The sequence below is a fragment of the Mytilus galloprovincialis genome, chromosome 8 (genome assembly GCF_965363235.1).
Source record: "Mytilus galloprovincialis chromosome 8, xbMytGall1.hap1.1, whole genome shotgun sequence".
In the NCBI taxonomy this organism is placed as follows: Eukaryota; Metazoa; Mollusca; class Bivalvia; order Mytilida; family Mytilidae; genus Mytilus; species Mytilus galloprovincialis.
This window is the reverse complement of record NC_134845.1, coordinates 37,060,382-37,082,313: the sequence shown is the minus strand read 5'-3', so window position 1 is coordinate 37,082,313 and position 21,932 is coordinate 37,060,382. Positions and strand designations below refer to the sequence as shown.

General features: G+C 31.6%; 1 long non-coding RNA gene across 1 annotated transcript; it reads right to left on the bottom strand.

Annotated features, from left to right (window-relative positions):
- Positions 1-6,666: 6,666 nt before the first annotated feature.
- On the bottom strand, positions 6,667-14,107 carry LOC143043273 (uncharacterized). Its single transcript, XR_012968286.1, has 2 exons — positions 13,978-14,107; positions 6,667-6,879 (listed from the first exon to the last, which is right to left on the bottom strand). It is a non-coding gene; the product is annotated as an uncharacterized LOC143043273 (long non-coding RNA).
- Positions 14,108-21,932: the final 7,825 nt, after the last annotated feature.

Here is a 21,932-nt window from a genome sequence, read left to right as displayed (position 1 = left end):
CATAAGCAAATAGGAACCACTTTGGTAGATTCTGTGGAAAAAGCATATCTCAAACTGAAAGGGATATAGTTTTACTAATACTTTATAATAGATCAAGTTTTAAGTATTTTCTCGGAGATGTTAACATATGCACTTTGAACTTGCTATTCTTTTTGAATAAGTCAAGAATAATTGGATGTATGATTATCCTGCTATATAATGTGCATATGATCGCGAGTAACAACATAGAACGTGTATCCGCCTAGTCACAGAAAAAAAAACCCAGCTCGAAACTGTTCAATAGCATCGTGTGCGTAAAAGTGTACAAGTCGGTTAACTGTTCCGTTCAGAGACAAAAGAGAGGGGAAAGGTACCAAAGGGTTGGTATGGGATTTGCTAATTGTTGACGGCCGTACGGTGACCTATAGTTGTTAATTTCTGTCATTTGGGCTGCGGTGGAGAGTTATCTCATTGGCAATTATACCACATCTTCTTTTTTATATATAAGATAACAACTACCATTTTCCTGACTTGGCACAGGACATTTTAAGACAACATGATGGGTTGAGCCTGGATTTGAGGCTAGCCAAACCTCGCGTTTTCATGTCAATATTAAATATACCACTAAAATAACAATATTATATGACAGGAGTACAGTAAAAACAAATGCAAGAACATTCAGGACAGAGACACAAATAAAATTAACAATAGTACATTTCGACATGCTAATCAAAGAATAAATACGAACACGTAAAACAACACAACAGAACCACGAACTCTCCGTCACACGATTGTATCAACGCCACAGAAGTGACTTCACAGGTAAATTTCTATAAATCAAGGTTCTTAATTATGTAATTTGATGTATTACTTAACAATTACAAGAATATTAATATAGAATTGTGTTAGTAATAAGTTAATTAATTGTATTAAATAGCTATGTTGGTATTTCTTCTAAATCAAATTGTAAAACAAATAAATCGTGTACATACAGTTGCTTTAAATTAAATCCATATAAATGAACTGGGTGATCACATCATAGAAACACGAGGGTGGTTTAAACGACATTAAACAAGTAATCTGCAATTTACATGCTTGAAGAATATACATATGTGGTAGGCTCTGTAGTATTACTAATTTTCAATAGTAGGCGCCAATGATGCTTTTGATCATATATTTGGTAGACATGTTTATCCGTTTCATAAGACGGTTTTATAAATATACTACTGCAACTTATCTAACACGAGACATGTTTTATTTCTGTCTACATTATAAATGTATTGAATCTATAAAAGGTAGCATTGCCACGATCTTGTTTATGTATTGCAGACAAGTAGGACAGCAGACCGGAATATTTGCGGGTCATATAAGTCCACCCATTATATATTGATTTCATATAAAACTTCATCAAACATACCAGGCTTTTTTCTTAAAGTATTTCAAACGCTAGTTTCATTTCCTTAATTAAGAAACGTCACTGGCACTCGAATACAAAAAACTTTAACACAAAAAAGGGTGTTTTAAAGAAATAAAACACAAACATTCCAGAAGGTTCACGTTGTGTTAAAGTTGGTGGTTGCAGTCTTTGTTTGCCATTTTGTTACTCTACTGATATTTCACTTGCACCACATTATATATTTGAAAAGTATCAAAATTATTGCTTTAGAATTAGGAATGAATGGGCAAGGGAGTTTTTCAATTAACTCAATATTTGATTTATGAATACGCCCAAAGGATACAAGGAGTTTTTAAAACGATACAAACGAATCACTTGCGCAATTGCATTACCGGACAAGAATTTAAAGAATTTTATGTGAAAACGTATAACCTCCAATCTGTTTCAGGATATCTTTGCATCGAATTAGAGACACTTTGGCGTGTTGAATGATTTTATAAACAACAAATCTAAAGAAAATGTAAAGGGGAAGAATTACAGGACCGGAATATTTTTCACCATTACCCAGGCAACGTCCTGTCTGCAGCAGGTTAAGCAGCTGCACTATACTGTATACAAGGTATGTTACAAGACGCTGATACTTTCCATCTGAGATCTGTTAAACAGTCGATATATATGTTCCATCCAAGGCAGGTAAATTAACCCCGATATCTGCTTTTGGTGGCAAGTAAAAGAGCCCTGATATATTCAAACAAAATAAGTAAAAATAATTGTTTTATACTCTACACGAATCTTAAGCAAAATAAACAGCCGTGATGAATCTTAAACAAAGAAGAGGCGCGAAAGATACCAGAGGGACATTCAAACTCATAGATAAAAAATAAAATGACAACGCCATGGTTTAAAATGAAAAAGACTAACAGACAGTACATAAAACACAACATAGAAAACTAAAGACAGCAACAAGAACCCCACCAAAAACTGGTGGTGATTATACAGTCGTAATACTTTCATCTAAATCAGGTTAAACAGCCTTGATTTATATCATCCAATGAGGGCTATACACCCGTGATATATCATATTCAATGCAGGTTATGAAATCGTAAATATTTATATCTTAGACAGTATAAACAACCATGAAATATCCTTTGGAGGCATGTTTTACAGCCTTGATAATCTGAGTACGGTTTCACATTCAATTTACATTCCACCAGCGGCAGGTAATGCAGTCGTGGTATTTTCAAACTGAGCAGTTTAAAATGTCGATGTATATTGCATCCAATATTGGAACTACAGCCAGGACACTATTCATTTGAAGCAGGTTACTCAGCAGTGATATATCCTATCTAAGGCAGGTTTCGACGACAACGAACAACCTTAATAAGTTAATGTTCATAAATCGCGAAACCCGTCAAAATAGTACTGTATCTTCTTCAATCCATGGGACTAGACACGTTCTTTTTCTTTTCAATAGCAAAGTCCAATGTTAGTTAGTGAAGAAATCAACTGCGTCTTCAATATGTTGGAAAGCAACATAAGCGATAATCCTTTGCAATGAGATTTGTCAAAAATATGTAGGGACTTTATGTTGTACACAAGGCTCATTTCTTAACCATGTACTTTTTTTTTTTTGCTTTTTGTATAAATTTTCTTTTTTTTTCTTTTTTGTTCACTTTCCTGTAAGGATAGATAATAATACTCTTATCCAATGCGTTAATAAAAGGATACACTTTTTGCAATTGACAATCACCTAATAAATATTTCAAAATTTGAAGCCAATTTAAATCGATGTCTAATCATTCAAGAATACAGTGACACTTAATCTGCCATGCTGAAAAACACTGACATCTTTTCAAATTAAAGACACAATAAATAAACGAAAACAACGAATCAAAAAATCTCCAATGTTTAATGGATTATTTTAATTCAATAGCAAATTTTGTAGAAAAACGGATATCTGATAACAGAAATCCGGCACAATAGTTAAGGTAATTACAAGCCATAAACGTATGGTACATATTAAGTTCGATGTTTTAGATGGTCGATTTTTAACATTTGTGTTCTAGAAACATTTTCACAATCTGGTGCTACGTTTAGTATCACGGAATATAGACTACACGCAATCAGAGTTATTTCATCTATTATTCTGTCCGAGAGTCAAACAGTTGATGTGCTAAAGCACGTATTTCCGATTCATTCAACGTGTTTAATTTGTTGTGGAGTTTAAATGTTTTATCATCGATTTCAATTCAAAATTCAAAGGCGAATCGATAGACAGTAATGTCCCTTTTGTAGTATATTAATAACTTCCAAATATTAATTATCGTTATAATGTAATCGATATATTTCCACTGGTAAATCAGTTTGATATTTAAGACGGTAAATTAACATCAAAAGCATCGATTCGATATTGACATCGTTAAGTAAAAGACCGTTTTCAAAGAAGTCTGAAATGGATATTAAATTTGCCACTTAATTGGATATAGAATGTTATCAATAAGCTTATAACGTTTGACATTTTGTGTTTCAAAAATAGTATTGAGAAATTATGCTATAAACGATTTTAAATGGCTTTATCGGCATTCAACCATTTATAGAGTGAAAATATTCAGAAGAACATTTTATGTCTAGAGCTGATTCGTCTTAATTTTTAATTGGAAATATGAGACAAATTTATACATTTCATTGATCTTTTATGGAGCAGTCTTTCAAACAAAATTTACCTTATGTCAGTTAACTTCCTACTTTGTTGATGAAAGAAAACAGATCTGTTAAACATTTGTTAAAATAAACTAACAATGCAATAAGACGAAAATAAGTAGAAGAAGACTTTTGACCAACGATAATCGGGGTGTTTTCTCGTGATGGCCACTTAAATGGTTAAATTAAAATATTACATAACTATGCCAAATCATCTATACTATTATACGAGAAGACCTCATTTTGTGTGTCGCTTCTCTTCCTTCCACAATAAATTAATCATCATGCCTCTGTGTTCTTGAAGTAACATGTATAGTCGCATTTGTCATCTATTCTTATGATTATTCAGATTGAGTTATTTTGGGAGAAAAACAACAAAATAGGTGTCCGGATATTGTTTCCGTTATCAGACTGACCTTTAGTCATAGATAAGACTTCCGGTTTTAAACATGCACAAGAACAACCAATCGTATGTTAGATTACAAAAATGAAAAAATAAATAAGCCAATCAAAGCGTTCTCCATATCATGGTTTTTAGATCGCATGAACCACAACTATTCTTCTACCTTCATAGAGACAATTATGTTTTCGCTTTTATCCACCTGTAAACAGAGACTCTCTGTATTCTGTCTACGTTTTTTCTGAAATATTTACTATCTAAGGGGTCATACCAGTTGCATATATATTGAAATAAGTAAAACATATGGAAACAAGAATGTGTCCATAGTATACGGATGCCATATCGGCACTATCATTTACTATGTTTAGTGGACCGTGAAATTGGGTAAAATCTCCAATTTGGCATTAAAATTAGAAAGATCATATCATAGGGAACATATTTACTATGTTTCGAGTTGGTTGCAGGCGCGGATCCAGCCATTTTAAAAAGGGGGTTTCCCAACCCAGAGTAAAAAGGGGGGATTCCAAGTATATGCTCCCATTCAAATGTATTGATCAGCCAAAAAAAGGGGGTTCCAACCCCCGGAACCCCCCCCCCCTGGATCCGCCAATTGGTTGGACTTTAAACTTCATCAAAAACTACCTGGACAAAAACTTTAACCTGAAGCGGGACAGACGGACGGACGAACGAACGAACGGACGAACAGACTGGAAACATAATTCCCATAAATGGGGCATAAAAATTTATTGTTGAAAGTGAAAACTTTAACCTGAAGCCGGACAGAAGGACGGACGAACGAACGAACGGACGAACTGACTAGAAAACATAATTCCCATAAATGGGGCATACAAATTTATTGTTGAAAGTGAAAGTAGTGATTTGGCCAAAATGAAGTAGGGTAGAGATTAGAGGGAGGCAGGACTTATTCGGGACGTCGGGATCGGGTGTTTTTTAAAGCTCGGGATTACGGAATTGATCTTTACGGGATGCGGGAATATATTTTTTTTTAATTTCGGGATGTCGGGATATGAATTTCGTTAAAATACGCACCTCGGGATTTCATGTTTTTAAGCCCGGGATTTCGGGATCAGGGCCCCTCAGACCACCCCTCAAATGAACCTTAGTCATTTATACGAGATTCAAATCATACCATTGGTACCCTACTGGAAACATAATTCCCATAAATGGGAATGTACCAAGTCAGGAATATGGTCATTGTTATATTATAGTTCGTTTCTGTGTGTATTACATTATAACGTTGTGTCGTTTGTTTTCTCTTATTTTTGAGTGTAAATTCACATTGCGATAAGACGTGTCACGGTACTTGTCTATCCCAAATTCATGTATTTGGTTTTGATGTTATATATATATGTTATATTTGTTATTCTCGTGGGATTTTGTCTATATGTGTTACATTTTAGTGCTATGTCGTTGTTCTCCTCTTATATTTAATGCGTTTCCCTCGGTTTTAGTTTGTTATCCCGATTTTGTTTTTTGTCCATGGATTTATGAGTTTTGAACAGCGGTATACTACTGTTGCCTTTATTGGCATGTTAATAGGGCTCACAAAAGGAAAAGAACTGATGGTGCAAATTTTTGACTTTTACCAAAAAATGCATTGTAGCAAAGGGGAAGAATAATTGTGGTATAAGGCCAGAAACACGAAAAATAATTGAATTTAACGGAAAGGAAACACATAACGGACTTTGGAAAAAAAGGAGAGGGCTTTTGATACCTTATATGAAACTCTCCAGTCATAATATCTTTTACAAAAATTCATCCTACAAGAGTTTACAACCTGTATATGCCCGCGATTTCGCGGGTGTGTTCTAGTATATATATAAAGTAGATCAAGTTTAAAGATAAAATTGAGAATTGAAATGGGAAATGTATCAAAGAGACAACAGCCCGACGAAAAAGAAGAAAACATCCCAAGTCCACAAATTGGTTTACAACACAACAAAAAATATCAAGTTTATAGAAAACATAAGGTCGAGTACAAACATACAGGTATGCGTCAAAGCAGTGTAAGACATCATGAACTCGATACAGGGGAGGAAAATGTGCTCAAACTTTCGTCATACTCTCTATCTTTGTATAACAAAGTTATCAGTGTTGATATGACGTTTGAGTTTCCCACTGTTCAAGTTCCCACATATTCTTATGCATCTGAACATAAACGCAAGAGAAATGTAGTGACTTTGACATATTTCTATATATCAATTGCTTTAATTGAAAACACTTACAGATACCTCCCAATGTATTTCATTCTGAAATCCTGAATGATGTATACAAAATTGTTCTTTGTCTTTACGTGGTATATCATAGTAAATATATTCAAAGAGTTCTTTGCAACCGAAAATTGTTTGTACGTCAACACCATCAGAGATGCTCCGCCTCTCAACTGAAAATAAAAGCAGACTATGAGGTTAAAGCCCAAAATAATGTCCAACCTCAGTATTTCAAGAGTAAAAAACCAGCCGTTATTAACTTTTAAGAGGACATTCCTACTTGATATATTTATATTTCTAATAATTTTATGCTACGATTAGCAAGCAGCACTTTGTACGGATGTGTAGTTTCACTTTGTTAAGATATAGTTAGTGAACAAGAATGACTTGTGTGTTTACAAAGGGCACCAACAAATATGGCATGTTTAGAGTATGTGTGTATTTTTCTTCCAGCTTGAATGCAAAGTTTTGAAAATGTGTCTTGACGCACAATAAATGAAAAGACTGACGCGGTTTTGTTATGACATGGTCTCTAAACGAATTCACTTTTAGCCATTAAGGTTTCATTTGAACCAATTATTATATAAATTATTTAGCAACTACAATAATGACTAAATTGGATTTGTTAAAATTCACTAAATCTGATACTAAAACATGAATATGTACAAACAGTATAATGCGTTTTACATGAACAATTATTTTAGGATTGTATAAGTATCAATATTCCCACATTGTCTCACAATTTCTAGCCTGACAGAAGAGTATAGAAAGGATTTTGACGATCGAAATGATTTTAACGAAATGAAGCATTGTTTGCAGGCCGTTACACAAGAACCAAAAATAGAAAATAAAGCACAGCAAGAAGTTTATTTAGAACTGTGACAAGTGTTATTATTTTCAGCAAATCCTTTCTATTTTATTGACTTTGAAATCATTATTTATATCATATACTTAACAGTAATTGAGTGGTTTAAACACTAAATATGCCCGCTCTGTGTTGACTCTATTTTACGACAAGTCTTGAACGTTATGCACTAATACATAATTGAAACAGACACGCTTTCTTTATTGATTTGCCTTACTTGTGTTCTATAAAAGAGAATGAAAATATATGAATCTATATATTCTCAATTTTATACTACAGTGCTAAGGTGGTTAGGGTGATTTGTATGCTGTTAATTATAGTATCCTTCGGCAGCATCTAATGACATAACATATATGAGGTTGCAATGCGTAATTATAAAAATAGAAAATTTGGTATGATTGCCAATGAGACAACTCCCTACAAAAGACCAAATAACATTTAAAATAACTAATTGTCACCGTAAGGCCTTCAATAATATTTTTCGGATCCACCTTCTATACATCTGTCTTTTTGTCAGTCCCTTTAGGTGTCAGACTACCAATTCACCCACTCTTATTTAGAACATCTGTTAAAATAGCTCTTCCTTGACAAGTAATAGTGGTTTTGGTGCCATTGTTACTACAACTAACCAACAAATTTGCAGAAATGAAACTTTTAGTGAAAGAGAAATATATTTAGATAATTTTGAGCCAAGATTTACTTGTTCGTGTATTGGCATTAAAAATTTAGGATTAATACGCTTCACAGTATACTTATTTAAGATTTCCAGAAACCAAGATGTTTTGTTTAGTAGTAGGTAGCTTCTGAACGGTCGTGATTCACTACTAGACTTTAGACATTTGGTTTAAAATCGGAATGCGGAAAGATGATACATGTACCTAGTTTCTATGAACTTAAACTTAAGGTAGAATATTTAGAAAGTTGTGAAATAATAAAAAAAAAAACAATGATTAACTAGATAGGGATTTTTAGTTGGTGGTCTGACACATATTTATTCTTGACTAGGTTGTGTCTGTCTGTGTATTAGTCTTCTGAATCCTTTGTGGACATACGTCGATACTTTCGGTTGGTACACTTATTTTGTGTATTCACTGTTGGTATATGTCTAGTTCCCGGTCCCTATGCTCGTCTTTTATGCGTAACGGTTGCATACACCTGTTTTGTCTCATTTTTTATTCCTTTCTTACAAATGTCTCTTTCTGTATCTCCTACCATTTATTAATGATTTAAATCAAATCATATGATATGATAGGAATTACATGTTGTTTTGACGCTTATTCAAGCCTATGTCATTAACTTTGATTTTTTTGAATTTTTAATATTTCAGTATTTTAACAAGTTGCGTAATCCAATAATCAGACGTTAAAACATGAGAACAAATGATTGCGAAAAAAGTTCAAAAGAAGAATTAATACCAACTGGAAATATCGGTTAAATCAGCTGAAAGAAAAGTGTGAAATTAGAAATTCGATTGCACTAAAGTACTCTTAAATTGAATGTGATGTAAAAACTGCCATAACTGTAAAATCATCAGACTACTTCGCATGATGAATACATGTATCAAAGACAATCAAATCACTGAAGTACATGTCGAATTATTTTATGTAAATACTCAATTTATTGATATGCAGTAGAGTCATATAGAAAGATTTTAATTTCCTTATTTGAACTGTTGCTTCTGATAAGATTCAAAACTATGGATTCCTTCTGTATATTAAAGCCCTTTGTTAAAACTATTCGCAATCACTATATTAAGTTGGTAAATCATTGTATGAACAGTCTGCTTTACATATAAATAGGCTAACATATTTAAAATTTTGAATTGTTGATTTGTTCTAGAATAGTTGTACCACTTTTGTAAAAACATTCCTTTCTTCTATTACAAAGTGTGTTCGTCATTTGATTTCGACTAAGTGTATTCATATCACCATCATTCAAGAAAAACTCACATTGGAATTAAACAAATGTAGGACATTGATTAATTTATCCATACTGTTTTATTTCATCATACGTATACATTACAAATTAAATCAGCATGTGAAAACATATTTACTTTAGGCTTCTACGTATTGGAATCAATTTTCTGTATTATGAATATTATGTGCATGATAAAATGCTGCATATTTATTTGAGTAGCATTTCCAATTTTCACATTTTTAGGAATAATTATTCTGGTTAAAGTAACAATTTTCTGAATTTTCAAAACATTGTGCCATGATTAGTAATTTATAATACTTAATTGTTTACACTGTTAAATAATAAATACTCATCTTTTCCTTTAACACTGAAAGGCCATGATTTTAAAACTTACTCTTTTGTACTTGTATCCAAAGATAATTCCCTGAACTGTTAAACAAACAAAATGATTATAAAATCTGACATTCTTTTCTTTACAAATCAAATAAAAAAGTTTAGAGTTACATTTTGTACCTAGTTTTGTCAGGAACTGAATTCCTCATCAGCATGCGAAAAACATAATAACTATTACTCAAATGACAACTGGTAATAGAAAATTGTCACATATGGGAAGTCATTTCCCATTTACAGATGAAACACCCGCTGATTTGAAATATCTAGTTATGAAAATAGTCGTTTCAGGATCAGCCCTGATGTCGTGCGTCATCAAAGATAAAATAAAAAATGAGTCAACAAGATCATACCGTCTTCCTGATACTGAATTTATTTGAAACTTCAAGGTATTAAAAGTACTTAAGAATTTTTTAGTCCTTGATAGATTTCTTTATTCTTAATACAACAAGTATTTAAGTTCTGGTTTAGTTAAACCATACGAGGAATTGAAATCAAGCATGCATTCCACCTACGGAATAACTGTAATTAATACAAAAATAAGAAGATGTCATATGATTGCTAGTCTATATCTATCTACTAAAATGATATGGATGTAAGCAACTAAAATTCACATTATGGTTAAACCATGTTTGAATTTGAATAAGTGATAAATGATGTCATTTTTCTTGTAATTTCAGCGATTAAGACTGTCAAAGATAGAGGTGATTCAGAAGTTGTTATTTTTTAAGATGCTTTCCCACAAAGACAATCTCTGTGCGTTGGCTTGTATGTTTGTATATATTCATTACAAGGTAACCACAATTGAATGACCAATTTACACTCTTTTATAATTTTGAACCATTCATATTTCTATTTTGCACTTTAAAATTAAAAAGCGCCAAATTTTTATTTGCCACTTCTGAATCATGTATGTATCAACGCAATAAAAACGAGTGCATCACCTCGGATGAATATTCAATATGAATATTGGTATCCTGTATCATTAAAAAGAATTTATGACGAGTAATGTTGTCGTTTTGATTAGAAAATAACCGAGTTAGTTAGATTGCATGAATTTATAGCATTTGTTTTATAGTTACAGCATCGATTTCCCGATTTATCTTTGTGCAGTTCTATACAAGATTAGTAGGGATAATTAAGACTCGCAACAGTTGTCAAAACTTTATCGTTAAATTGCAGGCTGATTTTCTGAATTCAGTATAATATAAGAGGAATTAAATTACAAAAACGACAGCAAAGTTAATTGTTACTATTTCCGTTTAATTGTTTTCAATATACATGTCGCGTTGCGGTTCAATTATTCGATTGAATTGGATTAAAAATAAATGATAATAACTATGACAAGGCTTGTAATCAAATATATCGAATGGATTTTTATACGAATAGCAGCAATAAAACTGTATCTTCCTTATTCTTTTTTTCCTATAATTTATTCAGCGTTATTTCATATGTTTTTAATTGTTTGTTTAGATAAAGAAAGATCGGATAACTAGACGGGTGCCACATGTCAAGCAGGATCTACTCACCCTTTCCTCTGTGATCACCCTTAGTTTTGAAAGGGTTCGTGTTACTCAGTCTTTGGTTTTCTTTGTTTATTTACCATCTATCAGTTGGTTTGGCTCTTTTGTGCCCTGGCTTTGTCAGTTTGTTTTCGAATTATGAGTTTGAACGTCCCTTTGGTATATCCCACATCTCATTTCCCGCAATAAATTTAAATGACAATATTTATAATTTGACATTCAGCTTGTCTTCAAGACGAAGAACTACAACACAACTTTAATGATGAATTTCAGAGTTTTTCTCAAATCTGGACGTAATATATTTCTTGTAAAAGAGAAACGAAGATCCAATGAACAAATTGACAACGCCATGGAAAAGAAAAAGAAAAAAAGAAAAAAAAAGAGGTCATAAGCGGATATATCAATCTAGAGGAACATTATCTTCCAAAGTTTAATTTACAAATATACATTACTCCACTCCTCTTACGGTCCACATTGTTGTTCAGATCATCACTGTCACAAACTCCGAAGCCGAACCGATTGTAAATACATATCTGTGTTCTAGTTCAATAGCTCGTAGAAAGCAGAATGTACGTAAATTCTTATCATCCATCTTCTATACTTGGTCGTACATTGAACATTTAACTAAATGAAGTAATGTTTTTTTTTCATAATTGTCCTGTGAAAACTTTATGACTTCATACATGTTTCGTGACTATGGAAACCATTCGTAATTTTCCTTATTTGAAACTGTCATATAAATATAAAAAATGAATTTTAAACATAATCGTTTTAGGAGTGTTAATGTTCTAAAATCAGAATTTCCAATAAAAGTCGTGGAGTCTGACATTTTGAATCGGATGCAACATCTGCATGTCGGAAACATGTTCCGTACTAAATGTCACAATGCATCTTGATTGGTTAATATCAGGACACCTTCGATAAGTTGACACAAGAATAAACAAGCTTAACTGTCGAACGTTAATTAGCCTTTATGTAAATTTAACATTGTTTGGTTTAGACGTTGATAAAATGTTCAATTACTGATTTTTCATCTACTCAAAGACCAATATAGTCCTGGAACTGAATTAGTCATAATGAAACACGGGTTTTAAATTAGGATCTTATCTGCTTATCTAAGGCAACTGGATACATGTTCATGTAAAACAAATAAAGATTCATAACGATTATAACATGCGCATTAAAACAAATACTGAAGATCACATGCAATACAGGAATACAATAAAAATGTGCCACACTATACATAAATTTGCATTGAAAGAAATATTTAGGCTTGAATTCATTTATCAGCATGATCTTCGTGTGAATAGGTCAAGTGATTTCAATATGGCATAAATCTGTATTTAAAGAAAAATAAATCTAGTTAGATTGTGTGCTTTAATGACGTTTTCATACACGTGCATATCAATCCCCGATTTATTTTTAATGCGACAGAGGTTACTACAATATACTTGGAATGTGATATGCATATAAGAAAAGAAACTCGGAGTTTTTAAGTTGGATACTATTTTACTTCACTAAATCAATTTCTTATACAAATGCAATTAACAAAAAATATATAAGATAAGTGGTATTGGTTTTTGAAACATGCTTGTCTCACTGATAATTATTTTTAGATTAAAAAGAAAGTAAAGTGACTTTTTTACAAAGATTTGAAAAAAAACAGCAAATTTTCATGGGAACTTTGAAAAAGCCCAGACAAAAAAAAAAAAAAAAAACAAACCCCAAAAAAACAAACTTTTTATGACCAATTTCGGTTACAAACACTTACATATACATAACACTGAGCATAATTCTCTACATGTATCGATGCAAAGTGCATCAGACACTCGGCACCGTAATCTTGTATTGTATCCATGTGATTATTTATAAAAACTGATTACTTGAAGAAATTGATCGATTGGATTTGTATAAAATGTGATTATGACAGAGTAACGTACTGTCGAATTACAAGATGGATTATTCTTAAACAACATCATTCTTCTATTTCTCAAACCCAACATCTAAAATTACTGGTGCACCGAAGAAATAACATAAAAAAATATCTTTTGTTATCGTTGCCATGAATTAGATTCTACTATAAATCAAATTTAATCAAAACTTCTTTTATAGTAGAATCTATTTCATGGAGAGTTCCAATTTTTGTATTTATGTAATTTTTCTCAGTGCACCAGTAATTTTAAATGTTAGGTTTGAGAAACAGAAGTTTTGAGAAAAATTACTTAAATACAAAATTTGGAACTCTCCATGAAAAAGATTCTACTAAAAATGTATAAAAAAAATCAAAATTAATCAATTTGAAAGCTAAAGATGTGTTTAGGTTCGCTACTGAAATTTTCTGTAAACCTAAAATTTGCCAAGGAAAATCCAAGATCACGATAAAGGTAATATAATTTTAAGAACTAAGTCTTCTGAATTTCTACATTCACTGGCGAAACTACAGATTTTAACTACAGATTTAAAAAATCTGTTTTAGAAAGATTAAAATAGATTTCACTTGGGTATAAATAATATTATCAGCTAAAACAGAGCTCACATCAATATAGACAAGATATTAAAATGAAAATAAAACTTACCTTTAGAAATAGAATATCCAAGGCACGTGTCTCTATTAGTTACGTATTGGAAGAGTCTTTGTCCCACACACAAGTTTTAACAATGTCACTTCATAGTCCTTCTAGGCTTGATTAGTAGACAAGACTTCCATCATCAGCAACGACCGACAAATGAATTGACAATCAACATATGGTTCAATCTGAAAACTGAAAAATTGATTCTGAAATTAACATCTCAGGTGCGACATTGTCACGAGGTTATGACGTCACAATAATCATTTAAAGATGCTTCCATTTATGAGAAACTTAATGAAGAGACGTCCTGCACTTTACACGGTAGAACTATACGCTGGTAAAATGTTGATAAATATTGAACAAACGGTATTGATTTCTGTTTTATGAGATTTTATTGTTGTTTTGATGTATATAATGGAATCACTTTCTATTGCCTGCGGTGTAGCAATCTGTAGACGAAACTAACATAAAAACGTCATATGAATAAAATCAAATAGTACTGAATTTCAAATGAAACGGATACTCACTGACTTACATCAGCCTGAAATTGAACGTTCCTCCTTTCTTTAGATTCTTCTTTCCCTTTAAATATAGTTTCCAGTGAGTAATATGTTTTAGAAGACAAAAGTTATAATTTGGTTTCAATTTTCATCTTGATAAGTTTCAGGTTTTCATTATAACGTAAACGGAATACTCTTATTTCTGGAATCAAAATGAAAAAAAAACAACTAAAGATTGGTGCACCCGAAGCGCTTTATTGGATTTAGTTTCATCATGAACGCTTTAGTTTAATTTTTTTAATAGCCATGGATGAACAAAAATTACTTAAAGAGCCATATGACAAACAGAAATTGATAGAACAGATTTAATGGATTGATTTCAAACCTGTCTTTAAAAGCTTAGTGATTTGTGAAAAAAAACATACATTGATATAAAATTTATTATCGGTAATCATTTATATAAAGCCATACTATTCAAATCATACAAGTCAGCCCGAAATAGCTGTCTATGTAAAGCTAAAAATAAAATCCGAAACAGCTCTTCAATATTCAGTTAATGAAAATGCGTTATAGCCTAACGTACTGGAGACGTACATCAAATAAATTACAGCAGCCAGGTTTTCTCCGTAAATACCATCGTACTGACTGTCAGACCAATGTCCTATCAATAGAATTCAATTGTATTGACAAGTAAATTGTGAAGCTGGAAATGACTTTTCCAGTGGAGGATGGCACATAAATAAAATGCTCAAGAACGTTAAATTCAAAGGGTCGTTCAACTCTTCTGTTACAATCAAATCTTGTTTGTTAATTGGACTTCCAGTTTGAGGAAATATATATATATATGTTTTAATTATAAGTTAGTTGTCAAATTCTAAAATATGTAATGGAAATGTAAGCTTTCTTCTTCAAAAGATGATACAATTTTCTTTGACGACATTTTCCTGATTTTCTTGTGTTCTGTTTTGTATTAATTTGAAAAGAGTTTTATTACTTGATAAATTCGAAGTATTTGAAATGCAGTTTTTATGAGGCAATTATGAAATTGTTAATCTAATAACACTGAGTTTGTATAAAAATTGAGATCGGGTTTAAGTTACTTAATTTAAATGTTTCTCTAGTTCTGTTTCTATTTTACTGTTTGTTTTTGTTCTTTTATTTAAGGTCTTTGTGGTGTGATGTCTGTCATCTCTGACTTACAGTTTTTGATTGCTCCTAAAATATCTTGTATATTAAGTATCGTACTATCTTCTTAACCTTCATTGCAATTCAAAAGTTTGGTCAAATATTGTTTTTGTTGCTTAATATATCTCATATATCACTTAAAACAGGACTCGAATTATCTGCTCAAAATTATTTTGTAGCTCACTTACTACAATCAAGGATTTTACAGTCTTACTATACAAATCCTTCCTTCAAGACGGTGTACACACATGGAGTCTAGTTCGTCACGTAATTTAGTTATTGAAATGAAGACTTAAAAAGCTTGTGAATAACTCTCTTATGCAAATGATGTACCTAAACAGACATTGAAAAACTGAAAGAAGTCATTACATACGATTGGAAAATAACGAAACTCTTTAAGTAACTATTAGGCCTAATGTATTTCATGTATCCAAGACTGTCAAAGGTGGAAATTAATCGATTTTCATTTCTTAGAATTCCTTTAGGAATTTGAGATAAATTAATGATAACGATGATCCGTGCGTGTTTTGTATTCAACATTGAAATTGATCATATAACAAGTTTTCTTAAAAAAAGACGAATGAAAAAAAAATATATATGTCAAATAATTCATGAGATCATTTGTCTGAACAAGCAATTGATTTTTTTTAATAAGAAGAAACCATAAGTAAACTGCTCGCGGAATCAATACCCTATTTAGATTTACAAAAAAAATGTAATCGCAATGAGATTAAAGATTTGTACAACTAAGTAGATTTGATACATTTATGTGAACAAGCTTAAGAATCAAGAAGAATAAATGTTTTATCATTATACATTGTAGTATTTTTCGATATAACATGTACGTATTGGTTAACCTTGTAATTGTATAATCTTGCTAAATCTTATAATTCCCTCTGTTGTTCTATTTGTTTTTAAGGAAAACAACATTATTAGGGCGCGGATGACTGTGTCAAAGACATCAAAAACTGATTTCTACAATCGTATGTAAACTTATTTCAGTTTTTAATGTTACAGTCAGATCCTTATGAACGTTTCGTTTATATAATGCGCATAATTTTCACTCGATTCAAAACTGTTGAAAATTGTCTAACCAATGACAAATTGAAAAGCAGTGAAAAAAATAATCCATAAACATTACACTGGGTTGCTAAACGCATCAAGATTACTACACTACCTTCATGACGCTGTACTTTCTTTTGAAGTTTTGATCTTATGTCCTATGTTTTAGTTCATTTAAAGTAGATTTGTTTTTATTATTTTCACTTGATTCACCACTGAACAAATTGAGGAAGTTCGTTGTAAACTCTGCCACATTCATGCCAATAACATTGTGTTTATCGCTGTTTATTTCTGTTTTTTTTTTTATAACGAGACACAATGTAATAAATAAGTAATCCGGTCTCTTGTTAAAAGTGTGTTCAAACGACAGTCTTCTTCGGGTAATTACTAGTGTATTGGTTGATTTTGCTTTATTGATAGAACATCTAGTTGTTGTGCTGCTGTGTCACTATCCCTTTACCTAAGCTATATTTCTTCTCACAATTGTAAAGATAAATATATGACTGTAGAAAGATGACAGTACGTTAAATAAAAACAATAGCTACCAAATAAACACATTGTATACATTCTACAATTTACTAATGTTAAGACTAAAACGGTCGAAAACAAAGTTGATAAAAATAGTTAAGCAAATTTGATACAAAAGAAACGGGTACAACTCATAAAATATATCTTATAATTCAATATATAATTCATTTTTTTTATTGATTAATTTTTAAACTGCATAAAGATTAGAAAAAAAAAATATGCTAACATTTTTTGTGAAGGAAAAAACACAAAAATTCATAATTTCATATAGTGTCTTTAAACAGCTAGTAGAGTCTTTTTCTTGGTTTCACAACTAACCGGAGCATTCCACGTTATATTTATGAATGTCTGTTAGGAATTCAACTTCAATCTCATGTCATTAAAAAAAAAAGGAAAAAGGAAAAAATATATATAGAAGCTTGATCTTTAATTTTTGTATAATCTTATAAGCATACTGTAGTTCAGGCAATCGCTCCATTTTGTGGTCATTGTATACAATTAACTGGTTCCCCGATCTAATATTGCTGAATTAGGTTGGTTTTGTAATCCCTAATAAATCCATATTCAGGATAATAAAATCGGAATCGGATACGTTTCCCAATCCACAAAAGTCTCATTAGTATTAATTGATGAACAAAGTGACAATTTAGAATTTTCCATTTTATTACAATGATAAACGGAAACGTCAATAAACTGACCACCGACGGACACTAATTGACAGGGGCTCATAAAGGATTCTGGTCTCAAGAGAAATTTAACATTTCAAATTTATTGAAATTTTAGGAATATAAAATAAATTGTAACTACCATTACAATTTTGTTTAATGTCAGGATAGAAAATAAACTGATACTGCCAGTACTTTTACCATTATTGATATTAAAAATAAAATGTTAGTTTTTTTCTGCTGCCTAACATAATACAATAGTTTATCACTTCTTAAAGAGATATACATAGAAATTGTTCATTTCCGTGGTCTTTGGTCGACAATAGTCTCATATATAATACTACCACATTTCTTAAGTTTTATCTCATGAGGTTTTCGTCAATAAGAAAGCAACACAACAACAGAAGTCAACCGAATATCTACCTCTAAAAGTCCCCGTACGGTTTTCAAAGACGACTAATCGACTACACCGTATTACAAATGCTAAATCGGCACGAGTCTAGACGTTCTGTGAATAATTCAGCATGATAGACGATTGACACATACACCGAATTCTCAGTAGACAAGAAGGAGTCGCCGACGATTACTGACGATATCCATATATTCTGATTATTATACTAGACTACGATAAATAATATGAAACGTGAAACATAGACTTACGTACGTATAGCACTAGAAAAATGAAACACAAAAGGTAATCACTCGAGTCCCATTCCGATGTTATATATCCTAGTCCTTATATCATTTTTTTTTGTGAATTCCAGAAAGAACAAGTCGAGCTCATTTTTGTAAAATACAATTCTATTTTATTTTCCCCTTTCACATAGGATTATTATCTTACTATTTGAATACTATTTTAAGAATTCACTCTAGCTTTCAGCATGTTCATCACCTAATGTGATAGTGGAATTTTGTGATAACTCCACAACTTGTGAAACTTCTTTGTAAGACTGTTTTAAATGATCAAAACAAAACAATCTGTTCTCAAAACTACAAGTTATTTTATTTTGTTAAACCAATAATTATGCTAAAGCAACATAGTGTGTTTTGCTTGACCATTTTGTTTAATTTATTTTCTAAAAACATCTCGGTAATATCGGAGTGCTCATCTTAAGCGCTAGAGCTTGGAAGTTGGATCGCCGTCAGTGTGAAACCAATGTCTTGACATTGTTATATGATGCTTCTTCTCTAAGCACGTGGCATTTAGGAGTAAAAGCGAAGGCTGATTGGGCCAGAGACAGAATGGATTAAGTAAGGTGACATGTTTTCCTGCGGACCGCAAACGACTAAGTCTGGCAGTCTTATACAAAGCATAGTTGACATTCATTTCACTTTAATATGTTCAATTTTAAATTAATTTTATAATTTGCCACTGAATGTTAAACATTTCAATCATCATCATCATCATCATCATCATCATCATCATCATCATCAAAATCTTAGTCGTATCTAATATATCAGAATAGGTTCCGTGATACTATTTTTGGCAGCTGATTCATTTATTATTATCAGTGAATAGTAATTGAAAGATGTTAAATCACAGAATGAAGTATCGATTCTAAATCAATTATTGAAATGCCATTAGTTTTAACAAATTCAGTCTAAGAGTACTTAAATTTCAAATGAAATCACAATTCATCTGACCGTATTATACGACAAACGGTTCAAAATGTTCTTGTAAATGCTCAATGAATAAATCATGTCTCTGATACATAATTAAATATATTGCACTATTTTATTGTCTTATACCCTACGCGTACTACAACATGTTAAAGCATGCACATATTTACATTTTAAAACCTACATACTATTTTAGGAGCGTTTTATTATAGCAACGTTCCGTACATCGATAACTGAATGTGATTTTTCTGTTTTATTACTATTTATATGCCTATTTTATTACATCCGAGTGGTCGATTACATAGCTTGAGTACTATTATAGTCCCTCAGTTTTAAGTGCAGATATTGTACTACTATACAACATAAACTATCATATAATTCATTCGAAGGTATGGCATAGTTATCTGTGTATTTCCAATAAGTTCTTTTCAATGTTTTTATACAATAAGTGTTATTACTGTAATATTTTGCCAACTTGACATTGGTGCTCGAGAATTTACCAGTTAACCCCACACAGAAATACACGAAATTCTTATAAATGCCTATTGTTAACAGATGACCTATTCATAAGGGTCCGACCACCAGACATGTATTTAAAAAAACTTGTATTTGAAAAAGGATGTATGTCATATCCCTTCATACCAAAGAGGATATGTTTCAGATCAATAATGACCGTTTTGTTGAAAACGTTACATTTTGTACGTTGTTTGCTTGGTCGGATAACATCATTTTTGAAGTATGCAGCGGGTGTTCTCGACTATAACTTTTCATATATTTATTCACCAACAGACACTTTTGCCTTATATGAAAATAAAGAGATGTTGTACGATTGCCAATGAGACAGCTAAACACCAGAGACCAACGAACGAGAATGTAAGCAACCACAAGACAATGTACTGTAACAGCTTTTACAAATGAGTAATTATTGTACCAGAATTCTGCTGGTCTATGTTAATAGCGAAGGAAAACAGATCAGTTACGACTGGAAACTGTTAAATTGATGAAGGAAAACATGACTTTATAGCAGTGTATGCAAGTGTTACTTAAGATATGAATCATATGCCCACAATTAACTGTATTATATCATCGGTTTATCAAACAAATATGACTTAATAATACTCATTTTAGTGTGACATTGGAAAGTTTAAGGAACTCATGTAAAAATTAGAGTTCTGATATTTTCTCATTTGCTTAACCCAAGCAACTCCTTTCAATATAATTTTAGGAAAATAGCATAGTTCTATGGAAAATTTTCAGATGAATTTTAACATCGTTTTTTCTAGTGAGATACAGAATGTTCACTTAAAATAAAATTTCAAACTGACTATGGCATGGTATTGGTTGCAAAAATTCGATATTTTTCATTTAAATGCAATATTTTATATTTAATTGATATATTTCTTCATTTAAATGCAATATTTTTTCATTTGAATTGTATATTTTTTCATTTAGATGCAATATTTTTTATTTAAATGGTATAATTTTTCATTTAAATGGTATATTTTTTCATTTAGATGGTATAATTTTTCATTCAAATGGTATAATTTTCATTCAAATGCAATATGTTTTATTCAATTGGTATAAAAAATCATTTGCATGCAATATTTTTTATTCAATTGGTATAATAGTTTTTTTTTTATTTATATGCAATAATTGCATCATGGGAAATTCTTTGACGCCTTAAGGTCCAATTTGCAACAACGTTTGTGATTGGTCGGTATTTATTTGGATTTTCTCCCCTTTCTTTCTAAACTTGAGTGACCAAGAATTAAAAAAACGCGTCAGCCTCAGAATATCGCCCATCTTACTAAAATTTGGCGTTCGTGCGAGTTCGTGCACGGGCAATTAATGCCAATAATGGCCAGACAGAGCAAAAAATGCGAGCGACAAGAAATAATAATTAATTTGACACACAACTTGATCATGGATACAGATGCCTGCGTGCATTGCAAAAACATCTCCAATAAAAATCCTTTCTGAAGAAACTACCCTACAGTCTTCACATTGAAATAAAAAAAATATATGCATACTAGTAGCTAGTCCCCCTCCCCCTCAGTCCAGATACATGTTATCATGACGTTCTTTTGTCCTACATGTATATTATTTCTTTTACTTTTCTTGATCCTCAGAGACGTTGCAGGTGGGCAAACACGAAAAAAGAATAAAAAGCCTTCCAGGACGTTATAATTATTTGAACTAAGCCACCTCTTTTTTTTCTACATGAAGAAAAAAAAATCACCTAATTACAACAGAAGAACCAGAGACCCCGTGACAAGGAGAGACATACGCTGTTATACTCCGGAACTAGTTCTTTAATAAAGACAATTCAGGATAAATTGGAACCAGTTGCTAACCTATGTTACAACAATAGTCTTATGACAAAGGACTTCACTGTACGAAG